General features: G+C 39.3%; 1 non-coding gene across 1 annotated transcript; it reads right to left on the bottom strand.

Moving 5' to 3' along the window:
• Positions 1-16,474: 16,474 nt before the first annotated feature.
• trnae-uuc (transfer RNA glutamic acid (anticodon UUC)) lies at positions 16,475-16,544 on the bottom strand. Its single transcript has one exon. It is a non-coding gene; the product is annotated as a tRNA-Glu (tRNA).
• Between the last annotated feature and the right edge of the window lie 6,041 nt (positions 16,545-22,585).

Genomic DNA, 22,585 nt, shown 5'->3' on the forward strand with positions numbered 1-22,585 from the left:
CTTGTCTCTGTTTATTGAAGAGTGAGGATCTTAGCTGTCCCGTGACACTTCCTACGGCTGCCATAGGTTCTCAGAAGGCGGCAAAATACTGAATTGTGGCTTTGCAGGCTCTGGCTGAAACAAAAAGGTTAACCTCTTACATCTAGACGTTCCGCTAGTGGAACACCTGCTCCAATATCCAATGATAGGCGTGGCGCGAATTACAAATTCCTCAAAAATACAAAAACTTCAATTTTTCAAACATATGACTATTTCACAGCATTTTAAAGACAAGACTCTCCTTTATCTAACCACACTGTCCGATTTCAAAAAGGCTTTACAGCGAAAGCAAAACATTAGATTATGTCAGCAGAGTACCCAGCCAGAAATAATCAGACACCCATTTTTCAAGCTAGCATATAATGTCACAAAAACCCAGAAGACAGCTAAATGCAGCACTAACCTTTGATGATCTTCATCAGATGACACACCTAGGACATTATGTTATACAATACATGCATGTTTTGTTCAATCAAGTTCATATTTATATCAAAAAACAGCTTTTTACATTAGCATGTGACGTTCAGAACAAGCATACCCCCCGCAAACTTCCGGGGAATTTACTAACAATTTACTAAATTACTCACGATAAACGTTCACAAAAAGCATAACAATTATTTTAAGAATTATAGATACAGAACTCCTCTATGCACTCGATTTTGCAATATTCTAAGTACATAGCCCAGCCATCACGGGCTAGCTATTTAGACACCCGGCAAGTTTAGCCTTCACCATAATCAGATTTACTATTACAAAAGTTTGATTACCTTTTGTTGTCTTCGTCAGAATGCACTCCCAGGACTGCTACTTCAATAACAAATGTTGGTTTGGTCCAAAATAATCCATCGTTATATCCGAATAGCGGCGTTTTGTTTGTGCGTTCCAGAAACTATCCGAAATGGTAAATCAGGGTCGTGCGCATGGCGCAATTCGTGACAAAAAAAATCTAAATATTCCATTACCGTACTTCGAAGCATGTCAACCGCTGTTTAAAATCAATTTGTATGCCATTTTTCTCATAAAAAAGCGATAATATTCCGACCGGGAATCTCCTTTTCGGTATACAGAGGAAAAAACACAAAGACGGGGGAAGCCAGTGCACGCGCCTAAGCCCACAGTCCCTTGATCGGCCACTTGAGAAAGGCGATAATGTGTTTCAGCCTGGGGCTGGAATGACGACATTCAGGTTTTTCCCGGGCTCTGAGAGCCTATTGGAGCCGTGGGAAGTGTCACGTTACTGCAGAGATCCTTTGTAATGGAACGAGATGTCAAAGAAAGACAATAAATGGTCAGACAGGCCACTTCCTGTAAAGGAATCTCTCAGGTTTTGACCTGCCATTTGAGTTCTGTTATACTCACAGACACCATTCAAACAGTTTTAGAAACTTTGGAGTGTTTTCTATCCAAAGCTAATAATTATATGCATATTCTAGTTTCTGGGCAGGAGTAATAATCAGATTAAATCGGGTACGTTTTTTATCCAGCCGTGAAAATACTGCCTCCTAGCCATAACAGGTTAAAGAAGCAATAAAACTGGCCTTCTTTTGACTAGTTGAGTATCTGGAGCATTAGAATTTGTGGGTTCGATTACAGGCTCAAAATGGCCAGAAACAAAGATCTTTCTTTTTTAAGGATAGAATCCCACTGATGGGATTGCTAGCATGGCGCGAGATTCAAAATAACAAAAATCTAATAATTTCAATTTCTCAAACAATCAACTATTTTACACCAATTGAAAGATAAACATCTCCTTAATTGAACAACATTGTCCGATTTCAAAGAGGCTTTACGGCGAAAGCATAAAGTTAGATTATGTTAGGAGAGTACATAGCCAAAAAAGTACACAGCCATTTTCAATTCAAGGACAGGCGTCACCAAAAGCAGAAAACCAGCTAAAATTATGCACTAACCTTTGACAATCTTCATCAGATGACACTCCTAGGACATTATGTTAGACAATACATGCATTTTTTTGTTCTATCAAGTTCATATTTATATCCAAAAACAGCATTTTACATCGGCGCGTGTCGTTGAGAAAATGTCTCCCCCAAAACTGCCAGTGAATTTACAAAAAATACTCATTATAAAACGTGATTAAAGTATTAAACTGTTATTCAAAGAATTTTAGATTAACATCTGAATGCAACCGCATTGACAGATTTCAATATAACTTTACTGGGAAAGCACACTTTGCAATAATCTGAGTAAACTGCTCAGAAAAATACACTACGCAATACAGATAGCCGTCATGTTGGAATCATCTAAAATCATAAATAACATTAGTAATATTCCCTTACCTTTAATAATCTTCATCAGAAGGCAATTCCAGGAATCCCAGGTCCACACCAAATGTTGTTTTTTTCGATGAAGTTCATAATTTATGTCCAAATAACTCCATGTTGTTCCGTGTTGTTAGCGCGTTCAGTAGGCTACTCAAAATGTAGGGCGCGGGAGGGAAAAGTCACGACGAAAAGTTTAAAAAAAAATCTATTTACGTTCGTTCAAACATGTCAAATGTTCTTTAGCATCAATCTTTAGGGCCATTTTTAACGTGAAACATCAGTAATATTTCAACCGGACCTTTCCTGTGTCTTGAAAAATGTTTTGAAAAAAGTCTCATCTCACATGAACGCGCAATAATGATGTGACGACATCCCAGGGACATCAACTTCCCTTCCTTCTCATCCGGTCTCTGTTCATCATAGACGCTTCAAACAACTTTATAAAGACTGTTGACATCTAGTGGAAGCCATAGGAAGTGCAAAATGAATCCTTTGTCACTGTGTGTTCCATTGGCAATGACTCCAAAATAGTACAGCCACAAGATTTTCATTTCCTGCTTGTATTTTTTCTCAGGTTTTTGCTTGCCATATGAGTTCTGTTATACTTAGAGACACCATTCAAACAGTTTTAGAAACTTCAGAGTGTTTTCTATCCACATCTACTAATAATATGCAAATTCTATTTTCTGGGCCAGAGTAGTAACCTGTTTAATTTGGGTACGTTTTTCATCCGGCCGTGAAAATACTGCCCCCTAGCCCCTAGAGGTACTCATCAGTCTATTCTTGTTCTGAGAAATGAAGGCTATTCCATGCGAGAAATTGCCAAGAAACTGAAGCCGCTGTGTACTACTCCCTTCACAGAACAGCGCAAACTGGCCCTAACCAGAGAGAAAGAGGAGTGGGAGGCACCGGTGCACAATTGAGTAAGAGGATAAGCACATTAGTGTCTAGTTTGAGAAACAGACGCCTCACAAGTCCTCAACTGGCAGCTTCATTAAATAGTACGTGCAAAATACCAGTCTCAACATCAACAGTGAAGAGAATTCTGGGATGCTGGCCTTCTAGGCAGAGTTCCTCTGTCCAGTGTCTGTGTTCTTTTTCCCATCTTAATATTTTGTTTTTATTGGTCAGTCTGAGATATGGCTTTTTCTTTGCAACTCTGCCAAGAAGGCCAGCATCCTCTTCACTCTTGACTTTGAGACTGGTGTTTTCTTTAAAAAACAAGGACATTTCTAAGTGACCCCCTTATATATTAGAAAATTAAATATGGGGGATTGGAAATGATGCAGAAAATTACATCGATGAAAGCTACATTCTATCTGCAGTATTAAAATTGATCTACCCCTAAAAGAAAAGTTCTCGGTCAAGCAGTGAATTTCAGACACAGATTCAACCACAAAGACCAGGGAAGTTTTTCAATGCCTCTCAAAGAAGGGCACCTATTGGTAGATGGGTAGAGAAAAATCAGACATTGACTATCCCTTAGAACATTTACATTTACACCCAGTCACAACAAAGATAGAGGCGTCCTTTATAACTCAGTTGCCAGAGAGGAAAGGGATTTCACCATGAGGCCAATGATGACTTTAAAACAGTTACAGAGTTTAATGGTGGTAGGAGAAAACGGAGGATGGATCATCAACATTGTAATTACGCCACAATACTAAGCTAATTAACAGAGTGAAAAGGCAGCCTATACAGAACAAAAATATTACAAAACAAGCATCGTATTTGCAACAAGGCTTTAAAGTAATGCTGCAAAAATGTAGCAAAGCAATTAACTCTACCAATGATCAACTACCAACTTGAAAGAGCTTGAAGATTTTTGAAAAGAATAATGGGCAAATGTTGCTCCTAGAGACTTACCCCAAAAGACTCTTTAATCACTGATTCTACAAAGTATTGACTTAGGGGTGTGAGTACTTACGTAAATGAGATATTTCTGTATTTAATTTTCAATAAATTTGCAAACATTTCTAAAAACATGTTTTCACATTGTCATTATGGGGTATTGTGTGTAGATGGGTGAGAATGTTTTTTATTATGTTTTGAATTCAGGCTATGACACAACAAAATGTGGAATAATCAAAAGGGGTATGGATACTTTCTGAAGGCATTGTATCCAAATCATTCAAACATATTTTTTTAAACTGCAAGATATTCAGAAGCAAGGACATGGACACTGGTGCCCTCCGATGGTAGGAGTCTTTCTCACCTCCTGTGTGGTCTGTCTTGTGCCTCATGTCTACTGTTCAACAGCACACTAATCAGACAGGACACAGCCATGGCATGAGAAATTCATAGAAAGCAGAATGAGCCTCAGCAGTGTGGATTTTGATTTTATTTTATTTGGATCTCTTTTAGTCCCCATTTGGACTAATCTTCCAAGAGTCCTTAAACATTAAAATACAATTTATAATACGAACACATTTTCACATATAAACACACTATTACAAACATACATAATATACTAACATAATGACCCAATAAATACTCAATCTAAAAAATATTGATTCTTCATCTACTATAGTCCCACAACATTTAAATCGTATTAAAATAATGTTTAAATTTATATATTGAAAGGTTTCTGGTTTGCTCAGTTAATTTATTCAATTTCTTAATTGCTCTAAATTGAAATGTTCTTTTGCCTATTTCTCTTTTCTGTCTGGATAACGCATAGATGGTGGACAATCTATTCCTAGTATTTACGGAATGTCTGTCTCTTACCAACTGAATGCCATTGTGAATAGATCTTGGCCGTTTTTAAATGATGTATATGATGAAATAAAATAAGCATGTTTTTTTCAATTATCTTGTCGATTGATGACCAACTAAGAACATTGCGCATGACTGCAACAGAAGAACCATATCTCCACCTTAAAACAATCCTTGCTGCTCTGTTCTGTGCAATCTGCAGCCTCATAACTTCACTTGATGATGCATTTCCCCAGACCACAGAACAGTAGTTCACCTGACTCTCAATTAATGCTTGTGTTATTTGCTGAATAATTTTTCCTGGATTAATATTTAGCTATCCTTCTGATTATGCATGCTGTTCTAATCTTCATTTTTTTTTTACATAGATCAGTTATTTGAGACGACCATGATAAGCAGTTGTCTAGCTGCACTCCCAATAGTTTGGTTTCTGCCACTTCTTCAATTAGTACTCCTCCCATACTTAATTGTATCCCATGCTGTTTTGGCCTTTTCCTAGTGGAACAGACCAACATAACTTTGGTTTTCTTGGTGTTTAAAACAAGTTTGTTTTGGCAAACCCACTCCCTGATATTCTCCAAATCTCCTTGTAAAGCTTGCTGTACCTGTTGAACCGATTGTCTTGCTGCATAAATTATAGTATAATCTGCAAATATTGTAGCTTGAGTTTCAGCTAAGGCATAGGGAAGGTCGTTGGTATATATTAAATAAAGAAGTGGCCCAAGCACAGTTTAACACATGAGGGGAAGAAAATGAACCATTGATAGAGGTGGACTATTTCCTATCAATTAGATATGACTGTACCCAATTCAATGCTACTTCCTTAAAACCATAATGCATTAATTTTGTCAAAATGATTTCATGATCCACTAAATCAAATGCTGCACTGAAATCTAAACATAATACACCCACAAACTTGCCATTATTCATAGCATTGAGCCACTGGTCAGTCATGTCAACCAATGCAGTGGTAGTGGAATGGTTTTTGCGATAAGCATGCTAATTGGCTGTAATCAGATCATTCTTTTCCATGTACTCCCATATTTGTCTACTCACAATACCCTCCAATATCTTACTGAGTGTAGGGAGTAGACTAATTGGTTGACTATTGGCAGGAGTAATGGGTTCTTTGCAGTCTTTCGGAATAGGACACAGTTTCACATGCTTCCATACATTTGCAAACATCCCCTTTTCCAGTGACCAATTAAATATGTTTCTCAGTGGAACTGCAATCTGGGGAGCAGCACAGCGAAGCAAAAAATTGTCCATAAGACCATAACCTGTAGATTTACCATCAGGTAATGACTTCAATAGGTTTAACACCTCCTCCACTGACACCATTTGCAGACTAAAAGAGCAGACCTGGATGAGTGATTACTCAGCCGAACCATACTGCTTACTGTGAGACACCAGGGTCCTTCAGGTGTGGCTGAGAGCCCTGGGGTGGAAAGGCTCTGCTGCTGCTGAGATGGCTATATATTATGCCTGAGATGCCTCTCGACTGCCAGACAGCCAGTTGGCTGTACATCCACCTTAACCTCACAGGTGCATACTCTTATTATAGAGCTGAGGTCCATAGAAAGCAAGGTTGCTGTTTAACCTGTATGGGCTAGGTGGCAGTATTTTCACAGCCGGATAAAAAATGTAACCGATTTAAACAGGTTACTACTCTTTCCCAAAAACGAGAATATGCATAGTATTAGTAGATTTGGATATAAAACCCTCTGTAGTTTCTAAAACTCTTTGAATGGTGTCTGTGAGTATAACAGAACTCATATGGCAGGCAAAAACCTGAGAAGATTCCAAGCAGGAAGTGGCCTGTCTGCAAATTTGTAGTTTTTCTTTCTAGTCCCTTTCAAAACTACAGTATCCCTGGGGTTACGTTGCACTTTCTAAGGCTTCCATTGGCTCTCTAAAGCCTTCAGAAAGCGGATTGAGGTGTCTCCTGTCTCTGGGCAGAGTATAGTAGCTCAGTTTGTCAGTGGCCTGCCTGGTGACTAAAAGATTGGAAATGCGCAGTCCCGCGACCATGCTGTTTTTTCTTTACCTTCTTGAATGAATACACTATTGTCCAGTTGGAATATTATCGCTATTTTACAAGAAAAATACAATAAAAATTTATTTTAAAATAGCTTTTCGACGAAAGCACATTTTGCAATATTCTGAGTACATAGCTCGTCCATCACAGGCTAGCTAATTTGACACCCACCAAGTTTGGGGCTCACTAAACTCAGAATTAGTATTAGAAAAATGTGATTACCTTTGCTGTTCTTCGTCAGAATGCACTCCCAGGACTTCTACTTCAACAACAAATGTTGTTTTGGTTCCGAATAATCCATAGTTATATCCAAATACCTCCGGCTTTAGAGAGCCAATGGAAGCGGCTTTAGAGAGCCAATGGAAGCCTTAGAAAGTGTCACGTTACAGCACAGATGCTGTATTTTCGATAGAGATGCAACAGAAGGACAACAAATTGTCAGACAGGGCACTTCCTTTATGGAATCTTCTCAGGTTTTGGCCTGCCATATGAGTTCTGTTATACTCACAGACACCATTCAAACAGTTTTAGAAACGTTAGAGTGTTTCCTATCCAGATCTACTAATACTATGCATATTCTCGTTTCCGGGCAAGAGTAGTAACCAGTTTAAATCGGGTACGTTTTTTATCCGGCCGTGAAAATACTGCCCCCTATCCCAGACAGGTTAACCTCTTGGGGCTAGGTGGGACGCTAGCGTGCCACCTGTGGTGCACTCCATCAACAGCAGGTGCATTTCAAGAGCGGCAAATTTGAATCCAAATAAATGTCAAAATTCAAATTTTTCAAAAATACAACTATGTTACACCATTTGAAAGATAAACATCTCCTTAATCTAACCACGTTTTACGATTTCAAAAAGGTTTTACGGCGAAAGCATAAATTTAGAGTATGTTAGGACAGTACATTTACAAGAGTTGTGTGTAATGTTTTGTCAAGTCAAAGACAGGGTCACCAAAACCATAAAACCAGCTAAAATGATACACTAACCTTTTACAATCTCCATCAGATGACACTCCTAGGACATTATGTTAGACAATGCATGCATTTTTAGTTCTATCAAGTTCATATTTATATACAAAAACAGCGTTTTACTATGGCATTGATGTTGAGGAAATCGTTTCCCTCCAATAACCGGCAGTCAAGTCAGCGTCAGAAATTAAATAATTAAAATTAGAAAACATTGTTAAAATATTATATTGTCATTTAAAGAATTATAGATTTACATCTTTTGAACGCAATCAACTTGCCAGATTTAAAAATAACCTTACTGGGAAATCACACTTTGCAATAATCTGAGCACTGTGCCCAGAAAAATACGCGTTGCGATACAGACTAGACGTCATGTTGGGGAGATCTAAAATCGAAAATACTATGTAAATAATCCATTACCTTTGATTCTCTTCATCAGATGTCACTTCCAGGTATCACAGGTCCATAACGAATGTAGTTTTGTTCAAAAAAGCTCATCATTTATGTCCAAAAATCTCCGTCTCGTTAGCACATGATGTAAGCCAGCCGGACTTTCTCGTCATGAACGAGGGGAAAAAATATATTTCCGTTCGTTCAAACATGTCAAACGTTGTATAGCATAAATCATTAGGGCCTTTTTTAACCAGAACATGAATAATATTCAAGGTGGACGAATGCATAGCCTTTTATAACGTATTGGAACGAGGGTACCCAACATGAAGTAGCGCGCCAGGTGTCTAATGGGACATCACCGTTCCATGGCTCTTGTTCGGTCAGATCTCCCTCCAGAAGACTCAAAACACTTTGTAAAGGCTGGTGACATCTAGTGGAAGCAATAGGAAGTGCCAAAATATTCCTAAACCCCTGTGTCTTTCAATGGGATAGCTTTAAAGTCAATACAACACATCAGGTATCCACTTCCTGTCAGAAAATGTCTCAGGGTTTTGCCTGCCAAATGAGTTCTGTTATACTCACAGACACCATTCAAACAGTTTTGGAAACTTTAGAGTGTTTTCTATCCATATATAATAAGTATATGCATATTCTAGTTACTGGGTAGGATTAGTAACCAGATTAAATCGGGTACATTTTTTTTATCCAGACGTGCAAATGCTGCCCCCTAGACCCAACAGGTTAATATATTGATTGATGTCGGACAACAATATAATGTTCATGATGTCACTGCGACAACAGTATACATACATGTCGATAGACGTAGTATAAACCAGCCTTTAGTCTTGAAAGCTTTGGTTGTTTAGCACACTACCATACTCACTGTTTAGCCCATGGCCTCACATGTGAAACCTTAAAGAGATGGGTGGGGCTAAGGCTTAAGAGGGTGTGAACCACGCTGAATGGGTGTAGACAAAGAAGAGCTCCCCAGTAAGTGTACCAAAATATTCAAGAACTATTTTCTCAAAAGTGGGGTTGCAAGTTTATCAATTTTCAAAGCAAAATTACTTCCCAGTTGTTCCTCAACTGTAGTGTATGATATACAATTTGAGTTAGTCTACTTTTATCCAATGTAAAAAATATAATTTCAAATTTTGCTACAAATCGAGCTGGTCGGTCACATATTGGATCGCGGCCCTGGAGCAGGAACTCCATATTTGGGCCCAGACACCCATATTGGAATGCGGCCGAGCAGCGAGGAACTCCATATAAGGACATAGAGCTGTGAGAATGCCAATTTGCTCACCAGCATCCATTCTTCATTAGCCACAACGCTACTGCACTCACTTGAATTGAATTGCCTCATCAACCACCCTCATAGTGTTTAAAAGGAATCCTTCTTCACGCCTCCATACTTCCGCAAAACAAACACTCTGTATGTGAGGCCATGCTGAGCTGGTGGCACGGCAACCTACAGGCTTCCTGTACAATGGGGGTCTGTGACTGGTGCCTTGCCAGTAGTTATGGGGAAACAAAGCTTCTTGAAGCTTTAAGGCTTTCCAGCCAATTGTGTTGAAAATAAAATCATTACTTGAGGCGTTGATCAACACAGTGGCACACTAGAGGCACCTGCTAGTCAAATTATTATACACTGAACAAAAAATAAATGCAACATGCAACAATTTCAAAGATTTCTCTGAGTTACAGTTCATATAAGGAAATCAGTCAATTTAAATAAATTCACTAGGCCCTAGTCTATGGATTTTGACATGACTGGGAATACAGATATGCATCTGTTGGTCACAGATACCTTAAAATAAAAGGTGGGGGTGTGGATCAGAAAACCAGTCAGTTTCCGGTGTGACCACCATTTGCCTCATGCAGCGCGACACATCTCCTTTGCATAGAGTTGATCAGGCTGTTGATTTTGGCCTGTGGAATGTTGTCCCACTCCTCTTCAATGGCTGTGCGAAGTGGCTGGATATTGGCAGGAACTAGAACATGCTGTCATACATGTCGATCCAAAGCATCCCGACTTGCTCAATGGGTGATATGTCTGGTAAGTATGCAAGCCATGGAAAAACTGGGACATTTTTAGCTTCCAGGAATTGTGTACAGATCGTTTCGACATGGGGCCATGCATTATCATGCTGAAACATGAGGTGATGGTGGTGGATGAATGGCACAAAAATGGGCCTCAGGATCTCTTCACGGTATTTCTGTGCATTCAAATTGCCATTGATAAAATGCAATTGTGTATGCTGTCAATAGCTTATGCCTACCCATGCCAAAACCCCATCGCCACCAGGGGGCACTCTGTTCACAATGTTGACATCTGCCATCTGCCCGGTACATTTGAAACTGGGATTCATCCTTGAAGACCACACTTCTCCAGGGTGCCAGTGGCCATCGAAGATGAGTATTTGCCCACTGAAGTCGGTTACGATGCCAAACTCACCCTGGTGAGGATGGTGAGCACACAGATGAGCTTCCCTGAGGCGGTTTCTGACAGTTTGTAAAGATAATCTTTGGTTCTGCAAACCCACAGTTTCATCAGCTGGCTAGGTGACTGGTCTCAGACGATCTCATAGGTGAAAAGCTGGATGTGGAGGTCCTGGAGGCGGCTTATGGTAGAGAAATTAACATTCAAATCTCTGGCAAAAGCTCTGGTGGATTTTCCTGCAGTCAGCATGCCAATTACACGCTCCCTCAAAACTTGAGAAATCTGTGGCATTGTGTTGTGTGACAGAACTGCACAGAGTGACCTTTATTGTCCCCAGCTCACAATGCACCGATGTAATGATCATGCTGTTTAATCAGCTTCTTGATATGCCACACCTGTCAGATGGATGGATTATCTTGTCAAAGGAAAATGCTCTCTAAAAGGGATGTAAACAAATGTGTGCACAAAATTTCAGAGATACAGTTGAAGTTGGAAGTTTACATACACTTAGGTCGGAGTCATTAAAACTCGTTTTTCAATCACTCCACAAATTTCTTGTTAACCTCTATGGGCTAGGTGGGACGCTAGCGTGCCACCCGTGGTGCACTCCATCAACAGCAGGTGCATTTCAAGAGCGGCAAATTTGAATCCAAATAAATGTCAAAATTAAAATTTTTCAAAAATACAACTATTTTACACCCTTTGAAAGATAAACATCTCCTTAATCTAACCACGTTTTACGATTTCAAAAAGGTTTTACGGCGAAAGCATAAATTTAGAGTATGTTAGGACAGTACATTTACAAGAGTTGTGTGTAATGTTTTGTCAAGTCAAAGACAGGGTCACCAAAACCATAAAACCAGCTAAAATGATGCACTAACCTTTTACAATCTCCATCAGATGACACTCCTAGGACATTATGTTAGACAATGCATGCATTTTTAGTTCTATCAAGTTCATATTTATATCCAAAAACAGCGTTTTACTATGGCATTGATGTTGAGGAAATCGTTTCCCTCCAATAACCGGCAGTCAAGTCAGCGTCACAAATGAAATAATTAAAATTAGAAAACATTGGTAAAATATTATATTGTCATTTAAAGAATTATAGATTTACATCTCTTGAACGCAATCAACTTGCCAGATTTAAAAATAACCTTACTGGGAAATCACACTTTGCAATAATCTGAGCACTGCGCCCAGAAAAATACGCGTTGCGATACAGACTAGACGTCATGTTGGGGAGATCTAAAATCGAAAATACTATGTAAATAATCCATTACCTTTGATTCTCTTCATCAGATGTCACTTCCAGGTATCACAGGTCCATAACGAATGTAGTTTTGTTCAAAAAAGCTCATCATTTATGTCCAAAAATCTCCGTCTTGTTAGCACATGATCTAAGCCAGCCGGACTTCTCGTCATGAACGAGGGGAAAAAATATATTTCCGTTCGTTCAAACATGTCAAACGTTGTATAGCATAAATCATTAGGGCCTTTTTTAACCAGAACATGAATAATATTCAAGGTGGACGAATGCATACTCTTTTATAACGTATTGGAACGAGGGTACCCAACATGAACTCGCGCGCCAGGTGTCTAATGGGACATCATCGTTCCATGGCTCTTGTTCGGTCAGATCTCCCTCCAGAAGACTCAAAACACTTTGTAAAGGCTGGTGACATCTAGTGGAAGCAATAGGAAGTGCCAAAATATTCCTCAGCCCCTGTGTTTTTCAATGGGATAGGTTTAAAGTCAATACAACACATCAGGTATCCACTTCCTGTCAGAAAATGTCTCAGGGTTTTGCCTGCCAAATGAGTTCTGTTATACTCACAGACACCATTCAAACAGTTTTAGAAACTTTAGAGTGTTTTCTATCCATATATAATAAGTATATGCATATTCTAGTTACTGGGTAGGATTAGTAACCAGATTAAATCGGGTACATTTTTTTTATCCAGACGTGCAAATGCTGCCCCCTAGCCCTAACAGGTTAACAAACTATTGTTTTTGGCCAGTCGGTTAGGACATCTACTTTGTGCATGACACAAGTAATTTTTCCAACAATTGTTTACAGACAGATTATTTCACTTATAATTCACTGTATCACAATTCCAGTGGGTCAGAAGTTTACATACACTACGTTGACTGTGCCTTTAAACAGCTTGGAAAATTCCAGAAAATGATGTCATGGCTTTAGAAGCTTCTGATAGGCTAATTGACATCATTTGAGTCAATTGGAGGTGTACTTGTGTATGTATTTCAAGGCCTACCTTCAAACTCAGTGCCTCTTTGCTTGACATCATGGGAAAATCAAAAGAAATCAGCCAAGACCTCCACAAGTCTTGGGAGCAATTTCCAAACGTCTGAAGGTACGACATTCATCTGTACAAGCAATAGTACGCAAGTATAAACATCATGGGACCAGGCAGCCGTCATACGGCTCAGGAAGGAGACGTGTTCTGTCTCCTAGAGATGAATGTACTTTGGTGCGAAAAGTGCAAATCAATCGCAGAACAACAGCAAAGGACCTTGTGAAGGTGCTGGAGGAAAAGAGGTACAAAAGTATCTATATCCACAGTAAAACAAGTCCTATTTTAATATAATCTGAAAGGCCGCTCAGCAAGGAAGAAGCCACTGCTCCAAAACCGAAGAACACCATCCCAACTGTGAAGCACGGGGGTGGCAGCATCATGTTGTGGGGGTGCTTTGCTGCAGGAGGGACTGGTGCACTTCACAAAATAGATGGCATCATGAGGAAGGAACATTATGTTGATATATTATAGCAACATCAGTCAAGAAGTTAAAGCTTGGTCGCAAATGGGTTTTTCAAATGGACAATGACCAGATTGCGCAGAACTGAAAAAGCGTGTGCTAGCAAGGAGGCCTACAAACCTGACTCAGTTACACCAGCTCTGTCAGGAGAAATGGGCCAAAATTCACCCAACTTATTGTGGGAAGCTTGTGTACCCGAAACGTTTGACCCAAGTTAAACAATTTAACCTCTATGGGACCAGCGGGACGAATTCGTCCCACCTACGTAACATCCACTGCCAGCCTGTGGCGCGATTTTCAAAATCTTCAAAATCCTATTACTTCAATTTCTCAAACATATGACTATTTTACAGCCATTTAAAGATAAGACTCTCGTTAATCTAACCACACTGTCCGATTTCAAAAAGGCTTTACAACGAAAGCAAAACATTAGATTATGTCAGCAGAGTACCAAGCCAGAAATAATCAGACACCCATTTTTCAAGCCAGCATATAATGTCACCAAAACCCAGAAGACAGCTAAATGCAGCACTCACCTTTGATGATCTTCATCAGATGACAACCCTAGGACATTATGTTATACAATACATGCATGTTTTGTTCAATCAAGTTCATATTTATATCAAAAACCAGCTTTTTACATTAGCATGTGACGTTCAGAACTAGCATACCCCCCGCAAACTTACGGGGAATTCGCTAACATTTTACTAAATTACTCACGATAAACGTTCACAAAAAGCATAACAATTATTTTAAGAATTATAGATACAGACCTCCTCTATGCACTCGATATATCCGATTTTAAAATAGCTTTTTGGTGAAAGCACATTTTGCAATATTCTAAGTATATAGCCCAGGCATCACGGGCTCGCTATTTAGACACCCGGCAAGTTTAGCACTCACCATAATCATATTTACTATTATAAAAATGTCATTACCTTTTGTTGTCTTCGTCAGAATGCACACCCAGGACGTCTACTTCAATAACAAATGTTGGTTTGGTCCAAAATAATCCATCGTTATATCCGAATAGCGGCGTTTTGTTCGTGCGTTCCAGACACTATCCGAAATAGTAAAGAAGTGTCGGCGCTTGGCGCAATTCCTGACAATAAAATTCAAAGTATTCCATTGCCGTACGTCGAAGCATGTCAACCGCTGTTTAAAATCAATTTTTACGTCATTTTTCTCGTAGAAAAGCGATAAAATTCCGACAGGGAATCTCCTTTTCGGCAAACAGAGGAAAAAATCCCAAAGGCGGGGGCGGTCGGGGTCACGCGCATAAGCTAGTGTCTCTTGATGGGCCACTTGAGAAAGGCGATAATGTGTTTCAGCCTGGGGCTGGATTGACGACATTCTCTTTTTTCCCGGGCTATGAGAGCCTATGGACGACGTGGGAAGTGTCACGTTAGAGCAGAGATCCTTAGTAAATGATAGAGATGGCAAAGAAGTTCCAGAAATGGTCAGACAGGCCACTTCCTGTAAAGGAATCTCTCAGGTTTTGACCTGCCATTTGAGTTCTGTTATACTCACAGACACCATTCAAACAGTTTTAGAAAATTTAGGGTGTTTTCTATCCATATGTAATAAGTATATGCATATTCTAGTTACTGAGTAGGAGTGGTAACCAGATTAAATCGGGTATGTTTTTTATCCAGCCGTGTCAATGCTGCCCCCTAGCCCTAACAGGTTAAAGGCAATGCTACCAAATACTAATTGAGTGTATGTAAACTTCTGACCCACTGGGAATGTGATGAAAGAAGTAAAAGCTGAAATGAATCATTCTCTCAACTATTATTCTGACATTTCACATTCTTAAAATAAAGTGGTGATCCTAACTGACCTAAGACAGGGAATTTTTACTGGGATTAAATGTCAGGAATTGTGAAAAACTGAGTTTAAATGTATTTGGCTAAGGTTTATGTAAACTTCTGACTTCAGTTGTATACGATTTTTGTGCATATACCAAACTAATTGGGTGGTTGTTTGATGAAGTGAAGTTTCAGTTGTCATTGATCATGTGATTCTGATAAAGTGATACAGGCATCGGCACGTGCTTCAAAGTAAACTGCTTAGTGATTTCAATGCATGACTTGGAGCTCCGGTATCAAACACACATCCTGGTCTTACGGCCGGGGGTTTTCCCCGCCAAAAGGCTCAGCACAACCTCAGTCCACACCTCGACTACTGTCCACCAGTGATGGAAAAAGTACCCAATTGTCATACTTGAGTAAAAGTAAAGATATCTTAATAGAAAATGACTCAAGTATATCTACAAGTAAAACTGAAAGTCACTCAGTAATATATTACTTGATTAAAAATATAGCATTTGCTTTAAAATATACTTAAAGGTCATGAACAGTCAAAATAATGTTTTTCATGAAATGGGAGGATATTTTGAGGAAACCAGATCAAAGTACGAAAAATTACTGTTGCTTCTACATTGATAAAGTGTGATCATAAAGTTACCAGTCCCATCCACCATGTCAAACACTTGGATTCATTATTAAGTGGTCAAGGTGACATCACCTTAACTCTCCTTTTAATACACCAATGGTAACATGATATTCTCTTACCTAATTTAAATAAGTACCGCCTTGTAACCAACATCGGAGATGGCGTGTTTGCGGATGGGAGTGATTTATATAGCTAGATAGCTACTTTACTGGTGTCAAATTTTTTATTTAGGGTGTCAGCAAATATAATTCAAAGTTTATCCTATTCATCTATGGTAAAGCACTTATTTTTACATTTTAGCAGACGCTCTTATCCAGAGCGACTTACATTGCATACATTTCATAAAAAAAATTATTCCGTACTGGTCCCCCGTGGGAATCGAACCCACAACCCTGGTGTTGAAAACACCATGCTCTACCAACTGAGCCACACTTATATGTTTCCTCATTCAGCTGTGATTGGTGTCAGCTAGTTACTGGCTAGCTAGGTCTTCATTTTCATTTTAGTCATTTAGCAGACACTCTTATCCAGAGCAACCTACAGTAGTGAATGCATACATACATACATTTCATAATTGTTTTTCTGTGCTGGCCCCCCTGTGGGAATCGAACCCACAACCCTGGCGTTGCAAACACCATGCTCTACCAACTGAGCTACAGGGAAGTCTTCAGCCAGTATGGAACAAAAGGGGGTAAGAGTCGTTCAAAACCCTGACGCAGTTGTAAAGTGAACACATCTGTCAGTGCTGCTGTATTATTTGTATTTATTAAGGATTCCTGGCAGCAGCTACTCTTCCTGGGGTCCAGCAAAATTAAGGCAGTTACATACAATTTAAATTAGTCAATGTCTCCTCCACTTTGAGCCATGAGTGATGTACATGCATATTATTAATATTAGCTCTCAGTGTACACTTAATAAGGGCCAGCCTCACTGCCTTGTTCTGAGCAAATTGTAATTTTCAGAGGTCACTCTTTGTGGCACCTGACCACATGACTGAACAGTAGTCCAGTTGTGACAAAACTAGAGCCTGTAGGACCTGCCTTGTTGATAGTGTTGTTAAAAAGGCAGAGCAACGCTTTATTAAGGACAGACTTTTCCCCATCTTGTTGTATCAACAAGTTTTGACCATGATAGTTTATCATCCAGGGTTATTCCACGTTATGTATTACCCAATTTAGTTGAGGTTTAGTGAATGATTTGTCCCAAATACAATGCTTTTAGTTTTTGTAATATTTAGGACTAACTTATTCCTTTCCACCCATTCTGAAACTAACTGCAGCTCTTTGTTAAGTGTTGCAGTCATTTCATTCAATGTAGTAGCTGACATGTATAGTGTAAAGTCATCCACATACATAGACACACTGGCTTTACTCAAGGCCAGTGGCTTGTCATTAGTAAAGATTGAAAAAGTAAGGGAAGACCCCCATGAAATGGACAAAAATGAACGGGAACATATTGGCACCGCACGAATCATACACCCTAATGACAATACCACCCAATTTGGTCCACATTCATCCAAATCATATTGCAAATGTCATATGGCAAATGCCAAGTGTCACACCCCAAAAATCCTATAGATGGCGAGCGCGCTCCACCGTGGATTTTCATATTGTAAATGTAACACAAGTCAACACTCAAGAGTCAAATTTTGAAAAAAAAACTTATCACCCCCTTAAAAAAAGTGCTTTCTGGACCGTTTTTCCAAATTCTTTCGATTTGTTTTGTCAATTACACATGTATAAGAACTGTATGAACATACTTTTCACATTTTATTGACGTAATTTTTTTGTTTGTTTTTGCTTGTACTTAAGGCATATGTTTTGCTCATTTGCAATATGATTTCATAGGAAGTCAAAAGTCTATGTCAAAAGTGACTTTTTTCTTTTTCTTGCCAAATGCCATTAGAAATGTCCAAATGAAATGTCCAATTATTTTTTTGTCAATTATACATGTATGAAAGTATTGAATGTGCCAAATCACAGCAAATATCCAATAGATGGCGAGCGTGCTCCACAGTGAATTTTCTTATTGCAAATGTAACACAAGTCAAAACCCAAGAGTCAAATTTTGAAAAAATGATTTAAAAAAAATACTTATCACCCCCTTAACCTCTATGGGACCGGCGGGACGAATTCGTCCCACCTACGTAACAGCCACTGCCATCCTGTGGCGCGATTTTCAAAATCTTCAAAATCATATTACTTCAATTTCTCAAACATATGACTATTTTACAGCCATTTAAAGATAAGACTCTCGTTAATCTAACCACACTGTCCGATTTCAAAAAGGCTTTACAACGAAAGCAAAACATTAGATTATGTCAGCAGAGTACCAAGCCAGAAATAATCAGACACCCATTTTTCAAGCCAGCATATAATGTCACCAAAACCCAGAAGACAGCTAAATGCAGCACTCACCTTTGATGATCTTCATCAGATGACAACCCTAGGACATTATGTTATACAATACATGCATGTTTTGTTCAATCAAGTTCATATTTATATCAAAAACCAGCTTTTTACATTAGCATGTGACGTTCAGAACTAGCATACCCCCCGCAAACTTACGGGGAATTCGCTAACATTTTACTAAATTACTCACGATAAACGTTCACAAAAAGCATAACAATTATTTTAAGAATTATAGATACAGACCTCCTCTATGCACTCGATATGTCCGATTTTAAAATAGCTTTTTGGTGAAAGCACATTTTGCAATATTCTAAGTACATAGCCCAGGCATCACGGGCTCGCTATTTACGACACCCGGCAAGTTTAGCACTCACCATAATCATATTTACTATTATAAAAATGTCATTACCTTTTGTTGTCTTCGTCAGAATGCACACCCAGGACGTCTACTTCAATAACAAATGTTGGTTTGGTCCAAAATAATCCATCGTTATATCCGAATAGCGGCGTTTTGTTCGATGCGTTCCAGACACTATCCGAAATAGTAAAGAAGTGTCGCGCGCTTGGCGCAATTCCTGACAATAAAATTCAAAGTATTCAATTGCCGTACGTCGAAGCATGTCAACCGCTGTTTAAAATCAATTTTTACGTCATTTTTCTCGTAGAAAAGCGATAAAATTCCGACAGGGAATCTCCTTTTCGGCAAACAGAGGAAAAAATCCCAAAGGCGGGGGCGGTCGGGGTCACGCGCATAAGCTAGTGTCTCTTGATGGGCCACTTGAGAAAGGCGATAATGTGTTTCAGCCTGGGGCTGGATTGACGACATTCTCTTTTTTCCCGGGCTATGAGAGCCTATGGACGACGTGGGAAGTGTCACGTTAGAGCAGAGATCCTTAGTAAATGATAGAGATGGCAAAGAAGTTCCAGAAATGGTCAGACAGGCCACTTCCTGTAAAGGAATCTCTCAGGTTTTGACCTGCCATTTGAGTTCTGTTATACTCACAGACACCATTCAAACAGTTTTAGAAAATTTAGGGTGTTTTCTATCCATATGTAATAAGTATATGCATATTCTAGTTACTGAGTAGGAGTGGTAACCAGATTAAATCGGGTATGTTTTTTATCCAGCCGTGTCAATGCTGCCCCCTAGCCCTAACAGGTTAAAAAAGTTCTTTCTGGACCGTTTTTCAAAATTCTTTGGATTTTTTTGTCAATTACACATGTATAAGAACTGTATGAACATACTTTTGACATTTTATTGACATCATTATTTTGTTTGTTTTTGCTTGTACATAAGGCATATGTTTTGTTCATTTGCAATATGATTTCATAGGAAGTCAAAAGTGACATAATTTTTTCTTTTTTGCCAAATGCCATAAGAAATGTCCAAATGAAATATCCAAATGTCCATGTAAATTATACATGTATAAAAGTATTGAATGTGCCAAATCAGGATGTTTGTCCATTTGCCATGTACAATCATAGGAAGTCGGTTTCCAAACCCAAAAGTCAATGAACCATGTCCAAATGGCATTTATACTGCCCAAATGATATATAGCCCTATGTTAAGCTATTACTCAACCTAGATGGTCTATTTGTCATGTATGATGAGGGAGAAGTGGGACTCTGTTGTTTTTTAACGACTTTTTGAAAAATGTCCAAAATGACCATTACCATCACGAATTTGACATGCTCAAAAATACTGCAGAAATGCTAAATTGACTGGCCCGAAGAACTCGGGGTGCCGGGCAGTGACTCTGGTTCCTCTCCATCGCTCGTCACCCAGCAAGTCAGCGTCCATCAGTCAATTAGATGTCATTCTGACACCAAACTGATACCATCTGACACCAAATCCACTTTTTCCAACTCGTTTAGAAGCAAACTATCACATATTTCAGAGCAGGCCCATAATTCACAGCGCCTTTAGTTTAAACCATTAAAAAACATAAAACACGTAGTTACGTTCTAGTTGCGGGTCCAGCTCTGACATTATGTGTAGGCCTATGTGAGGCGACCCCGAATCCCAAGTTTTGGCTCGATAGGTCATTCGGTGCCCGAGCAATGACCTTAATTGGTGCTGAAAATCCACTTTTTCAGGGCATTGCTATGGGGTCCTTGAATGAGCTATCAGACAGAAACGTTGGCGTCCGTCTCTATGGGCCGAGGCGGTTTCAATGCATTTCGAAATGTCGCCATTTTTGTGATGTTAAAATGAGTTGAACATATTGCAAATGTACGAGGCTGTTTCTCGGTCTGAGAACTGTCTAGAACCACATTACTCACCGTGCAATAGGTCTGACAGTTCTTTGATCGTTCGAACGAAGGTAATTTTGCAGGCACTGTATGTCTCTTAGCCCCACACTGTGTCACTATGTCCTAGCTGTGTGTATGTGTTAGTTTTTTTGCAAATCTGATGGGATAAATGTCTGATTTACAGTTCATGAGGGTTACATAGTCACACATATGAAGTTTTGAAATGATCTGACTTTTTTAACCCTTCGAAACAGCCCCTGTGACCCATATTTAAGGCACTTCCGGTTGGCAGAGGAAGCTATAAGTAAACACATATCCTGATTGGGGTATGCTCTTACATAATCCTGAGTTTACAGTCTTTACGTTAAGAATTGACTGATCTACATAGGGTTGAATGTAGTGATTTTCACAATCTGCAGGCTGGTTATAGAAAAAAACCTTTAGGGTGTTTTTGACCACTTCCGGTTGCTCCAGGAAGCTTAGAATCGACACAGGTAGACCTTGTAGTTGCCTGATGGTATGTCATCGAAGACAGGTTCATAAGGCATTCATAACCCACATAGGCTTCAGTTTGAATTTAGGGGAATAGGCAATGCATTCCTATGGTGAGAGAAGTCATTGCAAACTGTTTGATGTAAACACCTTATTTTCACTGTTAAGGGTTAATGCCACATGGTCAAGGTTAGGCTTGCACAGATCGGAGGACATCAGGAAGGTTCCTGAGGTCGAATTGTGCTTCTAACCCTAACGGTTCCGCCGCAGTCACCCAAAAACACTTGAAATTTAGGGCCAGGCTTTATTTTGGTCCTACTTTTTCTCACGGTTGCTGCGCTTAGCCCGAGTGAGCTGCGGTCAAGCGGGGCATCTCGTTGAACTCGGCACAGCCTAGCGATAATGGTAATGCCATTGCAGGCTCTGTGTGTCTTTAACTTCTATGGGCTACGTGGCGTCCCACCTGCGGGACACAGCCAGCGAAATATCAGGGCGGCAAATTCAAAAACAACAAAATGTCATAATTCAATTTTCTCAAACATACAACTATTTTACACCATTTTAAAGATACACTTCTCCTGGATGTAACCACATTGTCCGATTTCAAAAAGGCTTTACAGCGAAAGCAAAACATTAGATTATGTTAGGAGAGTACATAGACAAAAATAATCACACAGCCATTTTCCAAGCAAGGACATGTGTCAATAAAACCCAAAACACAGCTAAATGAAGCACTAACCTTTGACGATCTTCATCAGATGACACTCCTAGGACATTGTTACGCAATACATGTATGTTTTGTTCGATAAAGTTCATATTTATATCCAAAAACAGCATTTTACATTGGCGCCTGATGTTCAGAAAATGTATTCCCACCAAAACTGGCGGTGAATGTGCACATCAATTTACAAAAATACTCATCATAAACGTTGACAAAATACATAACAATTATTTAAAGAATTATAGATAGACTACTCCTGGATGCAACCACTGTGTCAGATTTTAAAATAGCTTTACGGAGAAAGCAAATTTTTCAATATTCTGAGTACATAGCTCGTCATCACTGAAAGCTATACAGACACCCGCCAAGTTCGGGGCAACCTAAACTCAGAATTAGTATTAGAAATATTCTCTTACCTTTGCTGATCTTCGTCAGAATGCACTCCCAGGACTGCTACTTCCACAAGAAATGTCTGTTTCTGTTGTCACAGGCCGGCTTATAGCCTGTGGCAAAAAATGAGGGGACATCAACAACAGGTATAGGCCAATTCAAAAGGTTGTTTATTGTAAAACAAAACTATTAACTCTAAACAAAGA

The sequence above is a fragment of the Salmo salar genome, chromosome ssa19, assembly GCF_905237065.1.
Source record: "Salmo salar chromosome ssa19, Ssal_v3.1, whole genome shotgun sequence".
NCBI classification, from domain to species: Eukaryota; Metazoa; Chordata; class Actinopteri; order Salmoniformes; family Salmonidae; genus Salmo; species Salmo salar.